Source organism: Loxodonta africana, chromosome 10 (genome assembly GCF_030014295.1).
Source record: "Loxodonta africana isolate mLoxAfr1 chromosome 10, mLoxAfr1.hap2, whole genome shotgun sequence".
In the NCBI taxonomy this organism is placed as follows: domain Eukaryota; kingdom Metazoa; phylum Chordata; class Mammalia; order Proboscidea; family Elephantidae; genus Loxodonta; species Loxodonta africana.
The window spans coordinates 1,886,041-1,898,457 of NC_087351.1; positions in this window are offsets into that span (position 1 = coordinate 1,886,041).

Below are 12,417 nucleotides of genomic sequence, written 5' to 3' on the forward strand. Positions count from 1 at the left end.
AACTAACATAACCCTGTAAAAACAAACAACCCTAACCTCCTAACAACAAACAACCCTAACCCCCTAACAAACAACAACACTAACCCACTATCCACAAACAACACTAATACCCTAACAACAAAAACTACTAAACCCCAACAAGAAACAACCCTAAACCCCTAACAACAAACACTAACCCCCTAACAACAAACAACACTAAACCTCTAACAAGAAACTAACCTAACCCTGTAACAACAAACCTCCCTAACCTCCTAACAACAAACAACCTTAACCCCCTAACAACAAACAACCCTAAACCCCTGACAACAAACAACACTAACACCCTAACAACAAAAAACACTAAACCCCAACAAGAAACAACACTAAACCCCTAACAACAAACACTAACCCCCTAACAACAAACAACACTAAACCCCTAACAAGAAACTAACCTAACCCTGTAACAACAAACAACCCTAACCTCCTAACAACAAACCACCTTAACCCCCTAACAACAAACAACCCTAAACCCCTAACAACAAACAATCCTAACCCCCTAACAACCAACAACTCTCACCCCCAACCACAAACAACACTAACACCCTAACCACAAACAACACTAACACCCTAACAACAAAAACTACTAAACCCCAAAAAGAAACAACCCTAAACCCCTAACAACAAACACTAACCCCCTAGCAACAAACCACACTAAACCCCTAACAAGAAACTAACCTAACCCCGTAACAACAAACAACCCTAACCTCCTAACAACAGACAACCTTAAACCCCTAACAACAAACAACCCTAAACCTCTAACAACAAACAACACTAACACCCTAACAACAAAAAACACTAAACCCCAACAAGGAACAAGACTACACCCCTAACAACAAACACTAACCCCCTAACAACAAACAACACTAAACCCCTAACAAGAAACTAACCTAACCCTGTAACAACAAACAACACTGACCTCCTAACAACAAACAACCCTAACCCCCTAACAAACAACAACACTAACCCCCTAACCACAAACAACACTAATACCCTAACAACAAAAACTACTAAACCCCAACAAGAAACAACCCTAAACCCCTAACAACAAACACTAACCCCCTAACAACAAACAACACTAAACCCCTAACAAGAAACTAACCTAACCCCGTAACAACAAACAACCCTAACCTCCTGACCACAAACAACCTTAAACCCCTAACAACAAACAACCCTAAACCCCTAACAACAAACAACACTAACACCCTAACAACAAAAACCACTAAACCCCAACAAGAAACAACACTAAACCCCTAACAACAAACACTAACCCCCTAACAACAAACAACACTAAACCCCTAACAAGAAACTAACCTAACCCTGTAACAACAAACAACCCTAACCTCCTAACAACAAACAACATTAACCCGCTAACAACAAACAACCCTAAACCCCTAACAACAAACAATCCTAACCCCGTAACAACCAACAACGCACACCCCCTAACCACAAACAACACTAACACCCTAACCACAAACAACACTAACCCCGTAAGAACAAACAACACTAACCCCCTAACAAAAAACAACACTAACACCCTAACAACAAACAATCCTAACCCGCTAACAACTAACAACTCTCACCCCCTAACCACAAACAACACTAACACCCTAACCACAAACAACACTAACCCCGTAAGAACAAACAACACTAACCCCCTAACAACAAACAACACTAACACCCTAACAACAAAAAACACTAAACCCAACAAGAAACAACCCTAAACCCCTAACAACAAACACTAACCCCCTAACAACAAACAACACTAAACCCCTAACAAGAAACTAACCTAACCCTGTAACAACAAACAACCCTAACCTCCTAACAACAACCCTAACCGCCTAACAAACAACAACACTAACTCCCTAACCACAAACAACACTAACACCCTAGCAACAAAAACTACTAAACCCCCACAAGAAACAACACTAAACCCCTAACAACAAACACTAACCCCCTAACAACAAACAACACTAAACCCCTAACAAGAAACTAACCTAACCCCGTAACAACAAACAACCCTACCCTCCTAACAACAAACAACCTTAAACCCCTAACAACAAACAACCCTAAACCCCTAACAACAAACAACACTAACACCCTAACAACAAAAAACACTAAACTCCAATAAGAAACAACACTAAACCCCTAACAGCAAACACTAACCCCCTAACAATAAACAACACTAAACCCCTAACAAGAAACTAACCTAACCCTGTAACAACAAACAACCCTAACCTCCTAACAACAAACAACCTTAGCCCCCTAACAACAAACAACCCTAAACCCCTAACAACAAACAATCCTAACCTCCTAACAACCAACAACTCTCACCCCCTAACCACAAACTACACTAACACCCTAACCACAAACAACACTAACCCCGTAAGAACAAACAACACTAACCCCCTAACGACAAACAACACAAACAGCCTAACAACAAAAACTACTAAACCCCAAAAAGAAACAACCCTAAACCCCTAACAACAAACACTAACCCCCTAGCAACAAACCACACTAAACCCCTAACAAGAAACTAACCTAACCCCGTAACAACAAACAACCCTAACCTCCTAACAACAAACAACCTTAAACCCCTAACAACAAACAACCCTAAACCTCTAACAACAAACAACACTAACACCCTAACAACAAAAAACACTAAACCCCAACAAGAAACAAGACTAAACCCCTAACAACAAACACTAACCCCCTAACAACAAACAACACTAAACCCCTAACAAGAAACTAACCTAACCCTGTAACAACAAACAACCCTAACCTCCTAACAACAAACAACCCTAACCCCCTAACAAACAACAACACTAACCCCCTAACCACAAACTACACTAATACCCTAACAACAAAAACTACTAAACCCCAAGAAGAAACAACCCTAAACCTCTAACAACAAACACTAACCCCCTAACAACAAACAACACTAAACCCCTAACAAGAAACTAACCTAACCCCGTAACAACAAACAACCCTAACCTCCTAACAACAAACAACCTTAAACCCCTAACAACAAACAACCCTAAACCTCTAATAACAAACAACACTAACACCCTAACAACAAAAACCACTAAACCCCAACAAGAAACAACACTAAACCCCTAACAACAAAAAACACTAAACCCCAACAAGAAACAACACTAAACCCCTAACAACAAACACTAACCCCCTAACAACAAACAACACTAAACCCTTAACAAGAAACTAACCTAACCCTGTAAAAAAAAACAACCCTAACCTCCTAACAACAAACAACCTTAACCCCCTAACAACAAACAATCCTAACCCTCTAACAACCAACAACGCTCACCCCCTAACCACAAACAACACTAACACCCTAACCACAAACAACACTAACCCCCTAACAACAAGCAACACTAACACCCTAACAACAAAAACTACTAAACCCCAAAAAGAAGCAACCCTAAACCCCTAACAACAAACACTAACCCCCTAACAACAAACAACACTAAACCCCTAACAAGAAACTAACCTAACCCCGTAACAACAAACAACCCTACCCTCCTAACAACAAACAACCTTAAACCCCTAACAACAAACAACCCTAAACCCCTAACAACAAACAACACTAACACCTAACAACAAAAACCACTAAACCCCAACAAGAAACAACCCTAAACCCCTAACAACAAACACTAACACCCTAACAACAAACAACACTAAACCCCTAACAAGAAACTAACCTAACCCTGTAACAACAAACAACCCTAACCTCCTAACAACAAACAACCTTAACCCCCTAACAACAAACAACCCTAAACCCCTAACAACAAACAATCCTAACCCCCTAACAACCAACAACGCACACCCCCTAACCACAAACAACACTAACACCCTAACCACAAACAACACTAACCCCGTAAGAACAAACAACACTAACCCCCTAACAACAAACAACACTAACACCCTAACAACAAAAACTACTAAACCCCAACAAGAAACAACCCTAAACCCCTAACAACAAACACTAACCCCCTAACAACAAACAACACTAAACCCCTAACAAGAAACTAACCTAACCCCGTAACAACAAACAACCCTAACCTCCTAACAACAAACAACCTTAAACCCCTAACAACAAACAACCCTAAAACCCTAACAACAAACAACACTAACACCCTAACAACAAAAACCACTAAACCCCAACAAGAAACAACACTAAACCCCTAACAACAAACACTAACCCCCTAACAACAAACAACACTAAACCCCTAACAAGAAACTGACCTAACCCTGTAACAACAAAGAACACTAACCTCCTAACAACAAACAATCCTAACCCCCTAACAAACAACAACACTAACCCTCTAAGAACAAACAACACTAACACCCTAACAACAAAAACTACTAAACCCCAACAAGAAACAACCCTAAACCCCTAACAACAAACACTAACCCCTAACAACAAACAACACTAAACCCCTAACAAGAAACTAACCTAACCCCGTAACAACAAAGAACCCTAACCTCCTAACAACAAGCAACCTTAAACCCCTAACAACAAACAACCCTAAACCCCTAACAACAAACAACACTAACACCCTTACAACAAAAACCACTAAACCCATACAAGAAACAACACTAAACCCCTAACAACAAACACTAACCCCCTAACAAAAAACAACACCAAACCCCTAACAAGAAACTAACCTAACCCCGTAACAACAAACAACCCTAACCTCCTAACAACAAACAACCTTAAACCCCTAACAACAAACAACCCTAAACCCCTAACAACAAACAAGACTAACACCCTAACAATAAAAACCACTAAACCCCAACAAGAAACAACACTAAACCCATAACAACAAACACTAACCCCCTAACAACAAACAACACTAAACCCCTAACAAGAAACTAACCTAACCCTGTAAAAACAAACAACCCTAACCTCCTAACAACAAACAACCCTAAGCCCCTAACAAACAACAACACTAACCCCCTATCCACAAACAACACTAATACCCTAACAACAAAAACTACTAAACCCCAACAAGAAACAACCCTAAACCCGTAACAACAAACACTAACCCCCTAACAACAAACAACACTAAACCTCTAACAAGAAACTTACCTAACCCCGTAACAACAAACAACCCTAACCTCCTAACAACAGACAACCTTAAACCCCTAACAACAAACAACCCTAAACCTCTAACAACAAACAACACTAACACCCTAATAACAAAAAACACTAAACCCCAACAAGAAAAAAGACTAAACCCCTTACAACAAACACTAACCCCCTAACAACAAACAACACTAATCCCCTAACAAGAAACTAACCTAACCCTGTAACAACAAACAACCCTAACCTCCTAACAACAAACAACCCTAACCCCCTAACAAACAACAACACTAACCCCCTAACCACAAACAACACTAATACCCTAACAACAAAAACTACTAAACCCCAACAAGAAACAACCCTAAACCCCTAACAACAAACACTAACACCCTAACAACAAACAACACTAAACCCCTAACAAGGAACTAACCTAACCCCGTAACAACAAACAACCCTAACCTCCTAACAACAAACAACCTTAAACCCCTAACAACAAACAACCCTAAACCCCTAACAACAAACAACACTAACACCCTAACAACAAAAACCACTAAACCCCAACAAGAAACAACACTAAACCCCTAACAACAAACACTAACCCCCTAACAACAAACAACACTAAACCCCTAACAAGAAACTAACCTAACCCTATAACAACAAAAAGCCCTAACCTCCTAACAACAAACCACCTTAACCCCCTAACAACAAACAACCCTAAACCCCTAACAACAAAAAATCCTAACCCCCTAACAACCAACAACTCTCACCCCCTAACCACAAACAACACTAACACCCTAACCACAAACAACACTAACCCCGTAAGAACAAACAACCCTAACCCCCTAACCACAAACAACACTAACACCCTAACAACAAAAACTACTAAAACCCAAAAAGAAACAACCCTAAACCCCTAACAACAAACACTAACCCCCTAACAACAAACAACACTAAACCCCTAACAAGAAACTAACCTAACCCCGTAACAACAAACAACCCTAACATCCTAACAGCAAACAACCTTAAACCCCTAACAACAAACAACCCTAAACCCCTAACAACAAACAGCACTAACACTCTAACAACAAAAAACACTAAACCCCAACAAGAAACAACACTAAACCCCTAACAACAAACACTAACCCCCTAACAACAAACAACACTAAACCCTTAACAAGAAACTAACCTAACCCTGTAACAAAAAACAACCCTAACCTCCTAACAACAAACAACCTTAACCCCCTAACAACAAACAATCCTAACCCTCTAACAACCAACAACGCTGACCCCCTAACCACAAACAACACTAACACCCTAACCACAAACAACACTAACCCCGTAAGACCAAACAACACTAACCCCCTAAAAACAAACAACACTAACACCCTAACAAAAAAAACCATTAAACCCCAACAAGAAACAACCCTAAACCCCTAACAAACACTAACCCCCTAACAACAAGCAACACTAAACCCCTAACAAGAAACTAACCTAACCCCGTAACAACAAACAACCCTAACCTCCTAACAGCAAACAACCTTAAACCCCTAACAACAAACAACCCTAAACCCCTAACAACAATCAACACTAACACCCTAACAACAAAAACCACTAAACCCGAACAAGAAACAACACTAAACCCCTAACAACAAAAACTAACCCCCTAACAACAAACAACACTAAACCCCTAACAAGAAACTAACCTAAACCTGTAACAACAAACAGCCCTAACCTCATAACAACAAACCACCTAACCCCATAACAACAAACAACCGTAAACCCCTAACAACAAACAATCCTAACCCTCTAACAACCAACAACTCTCACCCCCTAACCAAAAACAACACTAACACCCTAACCACAAACAACACTAACCCCGTAAGAATAAACAACACTAACCCCCTAACAACAAGCAACACTAACACCCTAACAACAAAAACTACTAAACCCCAAAAAGAAGCAACCCTAAACCCCTAACAACAAACACTAACCCCCTAACAACAAACAACACTAAACCCCTAACAAGAAACTAACCTAACCCCGTAACAACAAACAACCCTACCCTCCTAACAACAAACAACCTTAAACCCCTAACAACAAACAACCCTAAACCCCTAACAACAGACAACACTAACACCTAACAACAAAAACCACTAAACCCCAACAAGAAACAACCCTAAACCCCTAACAACAAACACTAACACCCTAACAACAAACAACACTAAACCCCTAACAAGAAACTAACCTAACCCTGTAACAACAAACAACCCTAACCTCCTAACAACAAACAACCTTAACCCCCTAACAACAAACAACCCTAAACCCCTAACAACAAACAATCCTAACCCCCTAACAACCAACAACGCACACCCCCTAACCACAAACAACACTAACACCCTAACCACAAACAACACTAACCCCGTAAGAACAAACAACACTAACCCCCTAACAACAAACAACACTAACACCCTAACAACAAAAACTACTAAACCCCAACAAGAAACAACCCTAAACCCCTAACAACAAACACTAACCCCCTAACAACAAACAACACTAAACCCCTAACAAGAAACTAACCTAACCCTGTAAAAACAAACAACCCTAACCTCCTAACAACAAACAACCCTAACCCCCTAACAAACAACAACACTAACCCCCTATCCACAAACAACACTAACACCCTAACAACAAAAACTACTAAACCCCAACAAGAAACAACCCTAAACCCGTAACAACAAACACTAACCCCCTAACAACAAACAACACTAAACCTCTAACAAGAAACTAACCTAACCCCGTAACAACAAACAACCCTAACCTCCTAACAACAGACAACCTTAAACCCCTAACAACAAACAACCCTAAACCTCTAACAACAAACAACACTAACACCCTAACAACAAAAAACACTAAACCCCAACAAGAAAAAAGACTAAACCCCTAACAACAAACACTAACCCCCTAACAACAAACAACACTAAACCCCTAACAAGAAACTAACCTAACCCTGTAACAACAAACAACCCTAACCTCCTAACAACAAACAACCCTAACCCCCTAACAAACAACAACACTAACCCCCTAACCACAAACAACACTAATACCCTAACAACAAAAACTACTAAACCCCAACAAGAAACAACCCTAAACCCCTAACAACAAACACTAACACCCTAACAACAAACAACACTAAACCCCTAACAAGAAACTAACCTAACCCCGTAACAACAAACAACCCTAACCTCCTAACAACAAACAACCTTAAACCCCTAACAACAAACACCCCTAAACCCCTAACAACAAACAACACTAACACCCTAACAACAAAAACCACTAAACCCCAACAAGAAACAACACTAAACCCCTAACAACAACCACTAACCCCCTAACAACAAACAACACTAAACCCCTAACAAGAAACTAACCTAACCCTGTAACAACAAAAAGCCCTAACCTCCTAACAACAAACCACCTTAACCCCCTAACAACAAACAACCCTAAACCCCTAACAACAAAAAATCCTAACCCCCTAACAACCAACAACTCTCACCCCCTAACCACAAACAACACTAACACCCTAACCACAAACAACACTAACCCCGTAAGAACAAACAACCCTAACCCCCTAACCACAAACAACACTAACACCCTAACAACAAAAACTACTAAACCCCAAAAAGAAACAACCCTAAACCCCTAACAACAAACACTAACCCCCTAACAACAAACAACACTAAACCCCTAACAAGAAACTAACCTAACCCCGTAACAACAAACAACCCTAACCTCCTAACAGCAAACAACCTTAAACCCCTAACAACAAACAACCCTAAACCCCTAACAACAAACAGCACTAACACTCTAACAACAAAAAACACTAAACCCCAACAAGAAACAACACTAAACCCCTAACAACAAACACTAACCCCCTAACAACAAACAACACTAAACCCTTAACAAGAAACTAACCTAACCCTGTAACAAAAAACAACCCTAACCTCCTAACAACAAACAACCTTAACCCCCTAACAACTAACAATCCTAACCCTCTAACAACCAACAACGCTGACCCCCTAAGCACAAACAACACTAACACCCTAACCACAAACAACACTAACCCCGTAAGACCAAACAACACTAACCCCCTAAAAACAAACAACACTAACACCCTAACAACAAAAACTATTAAACCCCAACAAGAAACAACCGTAAACCCCTAACAAACACTAACCCCCTAACAACAAGCAACACTAAACCCCTAACAAGAAACTAACCTAACCCCGTAACAACAAACAACCCTAACCTCCTAACAGCAAACAACCTTAAACCCCTAACAACAAACAACCCTAAACCCCTAACAACAAACAACACTAACACCCTAACAACAAAAACCACTAAACCCGAACAAGAAACAACACTAAACCCCTAACAACAAAAACTAACCCCCTAACAACAAACAACACTAAACCCCTAACAAGAAACTAACCTAACCCTGTAACAACAAACAGCCCTAACCTCATAACAACAAACCACCTAACCCCATAACAACAAACAACCCTAAACCCCTAACAACAAACAATCCTAACCCTCTAACAACCAACAACTCTCACCCCCTAACCACAAACAACACTAACACCCTAACCACAAACAACACTAACCCCGTAAGAATAAACAACACTAACCCCCTAACAACAAGCAACACTAACACCCTAACAACAAAAACTACTAAACCCCAAAAAGAAGCAACCCTAAACCCCTAACAACAAACACTAACCCCCTAACAACAAACAACACTAAACCCCTAACAAGAAACTAACCTAACCCCGTAACAACAAACAACCCTACCCTCCTAACAACAAACAACCTTAAACCCCTAACAACAAACAACCCTAAACCCCTAACAACAAACAACACTAACACCTAACAACAAAAACCACTAAACCCCAACAAGAAACAACCCTAAACCCCTAACAACAAACACTAACACCCTAACAACAAACAACACTAAACCCCTAACAAGAAACTAACCTAACCCTGTAACAACAAACAACCCTAACCTCCTAACAACAAACAACCTTAACCCCCTAACAACAAACAACCCTAAACACCTAACAACAAACAATCCTAACCCCCTAACAACCAACAACGCACACCCCCTAACCACAAACAACACTAACACCCTAACCACAAACAACACTAACCCCGTAAGAACAAACAACACTAACCCCCTAACAACAAACAACACTAACACCCTAACAACAAAAACTACTAAACCCCAACAAGAAACAACCCTAAACCCCTAACAACAAACACTAACCCCCTAACAACAAACAACACTAAACCCCTAACAAGAAACTAACCTAACCCCGTAACAACAAATAACCCTAACCTCCTAACAACAAACAACCTTAAACCCCTAAAAACAAACAACCCTAAACCCCTAACAGCAAACAAAACTCACACCCTAACAACAAAAACCACTAAACCCCAACAAGAAACAACACTAAACCCCTAACAACAAACACTAACCCCCTAACAACAAACAACACTAAACCCCTAACAAGAAACTAACCTAACCCTGTAACAACAAAGAACCCTAACCTTCTAACAACAAACAACCTTAAACCCAAACCCTAGCCCTCACCATAAAAATAACCCTCACCCTATCCTGAACTTCATCCAAACACTAACCATAACCTTAACCCTAAACCTAGACCTAACCCAAACCCTAACCTTAAACCTAACTCTAAGAATAACGCTAGTCCATCTGTAACCCTAAACCGAACACTTACAATAGCCCTGAACCTAACCCTAAAATAATCCTAATCCTAACCCTAGACCTAATCCTAACCCTACCCCTAACCTTTACCCTAAATAGAACACTAAGTCTAACCCTCAACATGGACCTAAACCTAATTCTTACCCTACACCTAACCCTAATCCTAAACCAAACCCTAACTCTGACTATAACCCTAATCGTAACAATTACCCTAAACCCTCACCTTAACTGGAAAACTAACCGTAACCCGCACCCTAAATCCTAACCGTATCCCACAACTCTAACCCTAATGCTATCCCTAACCCTAACCCTAACATTAACCTGAAACCCCTGAGCCCTAATGATAAACCTAACCCTAACACAAACCCTAACCCTAACACCAAAGCCTAGCAAAAACCTTAACACTAACTCTCACCCTAACTCTAACACTAACCCGAAACCGAATCATGCACCTAACCCTAAGCCTAAACCAAACCTAACCATGACCAGAACCGCAAGGCCTAACCGGAACCCTCACCCAAACCCTAACCCTAAACTACACCTCTAACCCCTAACGCCTTATCATAACGGTAATCCTAACCCTAACCAACCCTAACCCTAAAACTAACCCTCACCCCAACCACAAAGCCTAACACAACCATGACCCTAACCCTAAACGTAACACTAAACTTAATCCTAACCTTAAATCTAACCCTAACCCTAAAACTGAACACAACCCCTGAACGTAACCCTAACCCTGAACATAACCTTAACACTAACCTGAAAACAAGCCCAAACCTTAGCCATAACCCTAACCCTCACCCTGTCTTAAACTTCACCCTATCCCTAACCTAAAACTCACCCTGACTTTAACCCTAACCCTCCCCATAAACCTAACCCTCACCTTAACCTTGGCCCACCTGTAACCCGAAACCTAACCCTTACAATAACTCTGACCCTAATCCTCGCCCTAAACCTAATTCTAATTCTAACCCTGACCCTAACCCTAACCTAACCTTAACCCTATCTTTAAGCCTACCATAAACTTAAACCTAACCCTAACCCTTAACCTTAACTCTAACCCTAACCCTAGCCCTAACCCTAACCTGAACGGTAACACTTACCCAGAACCCTCACCTTAACTGTAAATGTAACTCTAACTCTTACCCTAACCCTAAACTTAACCCTAATTATAACCTTAACCTAAACCTAACTGAAACAGTAACCCTTAACCCTAACTCGAATCCTAATCCTTAGCCTAAAACTAACCTTAACCCTAAACCTAACCCTAACCACTGACCCTAACTCTAACCCTAACCCTAAGCCGAACCCTCACCCTTAACCAGAATTTCACCCTAAAGCATAACGCTAAGCGTACCCTAACTTCATTCAAACCCGAACCCTAAGCAAAACTAACACTAACAATACACGTAACCCTAACCCTAAACCTAACCCTAACCCTGACTCTGACCTGAACCCAAACCCCTAACCCCAACCCTCTCGCTTAACATAAACTTCT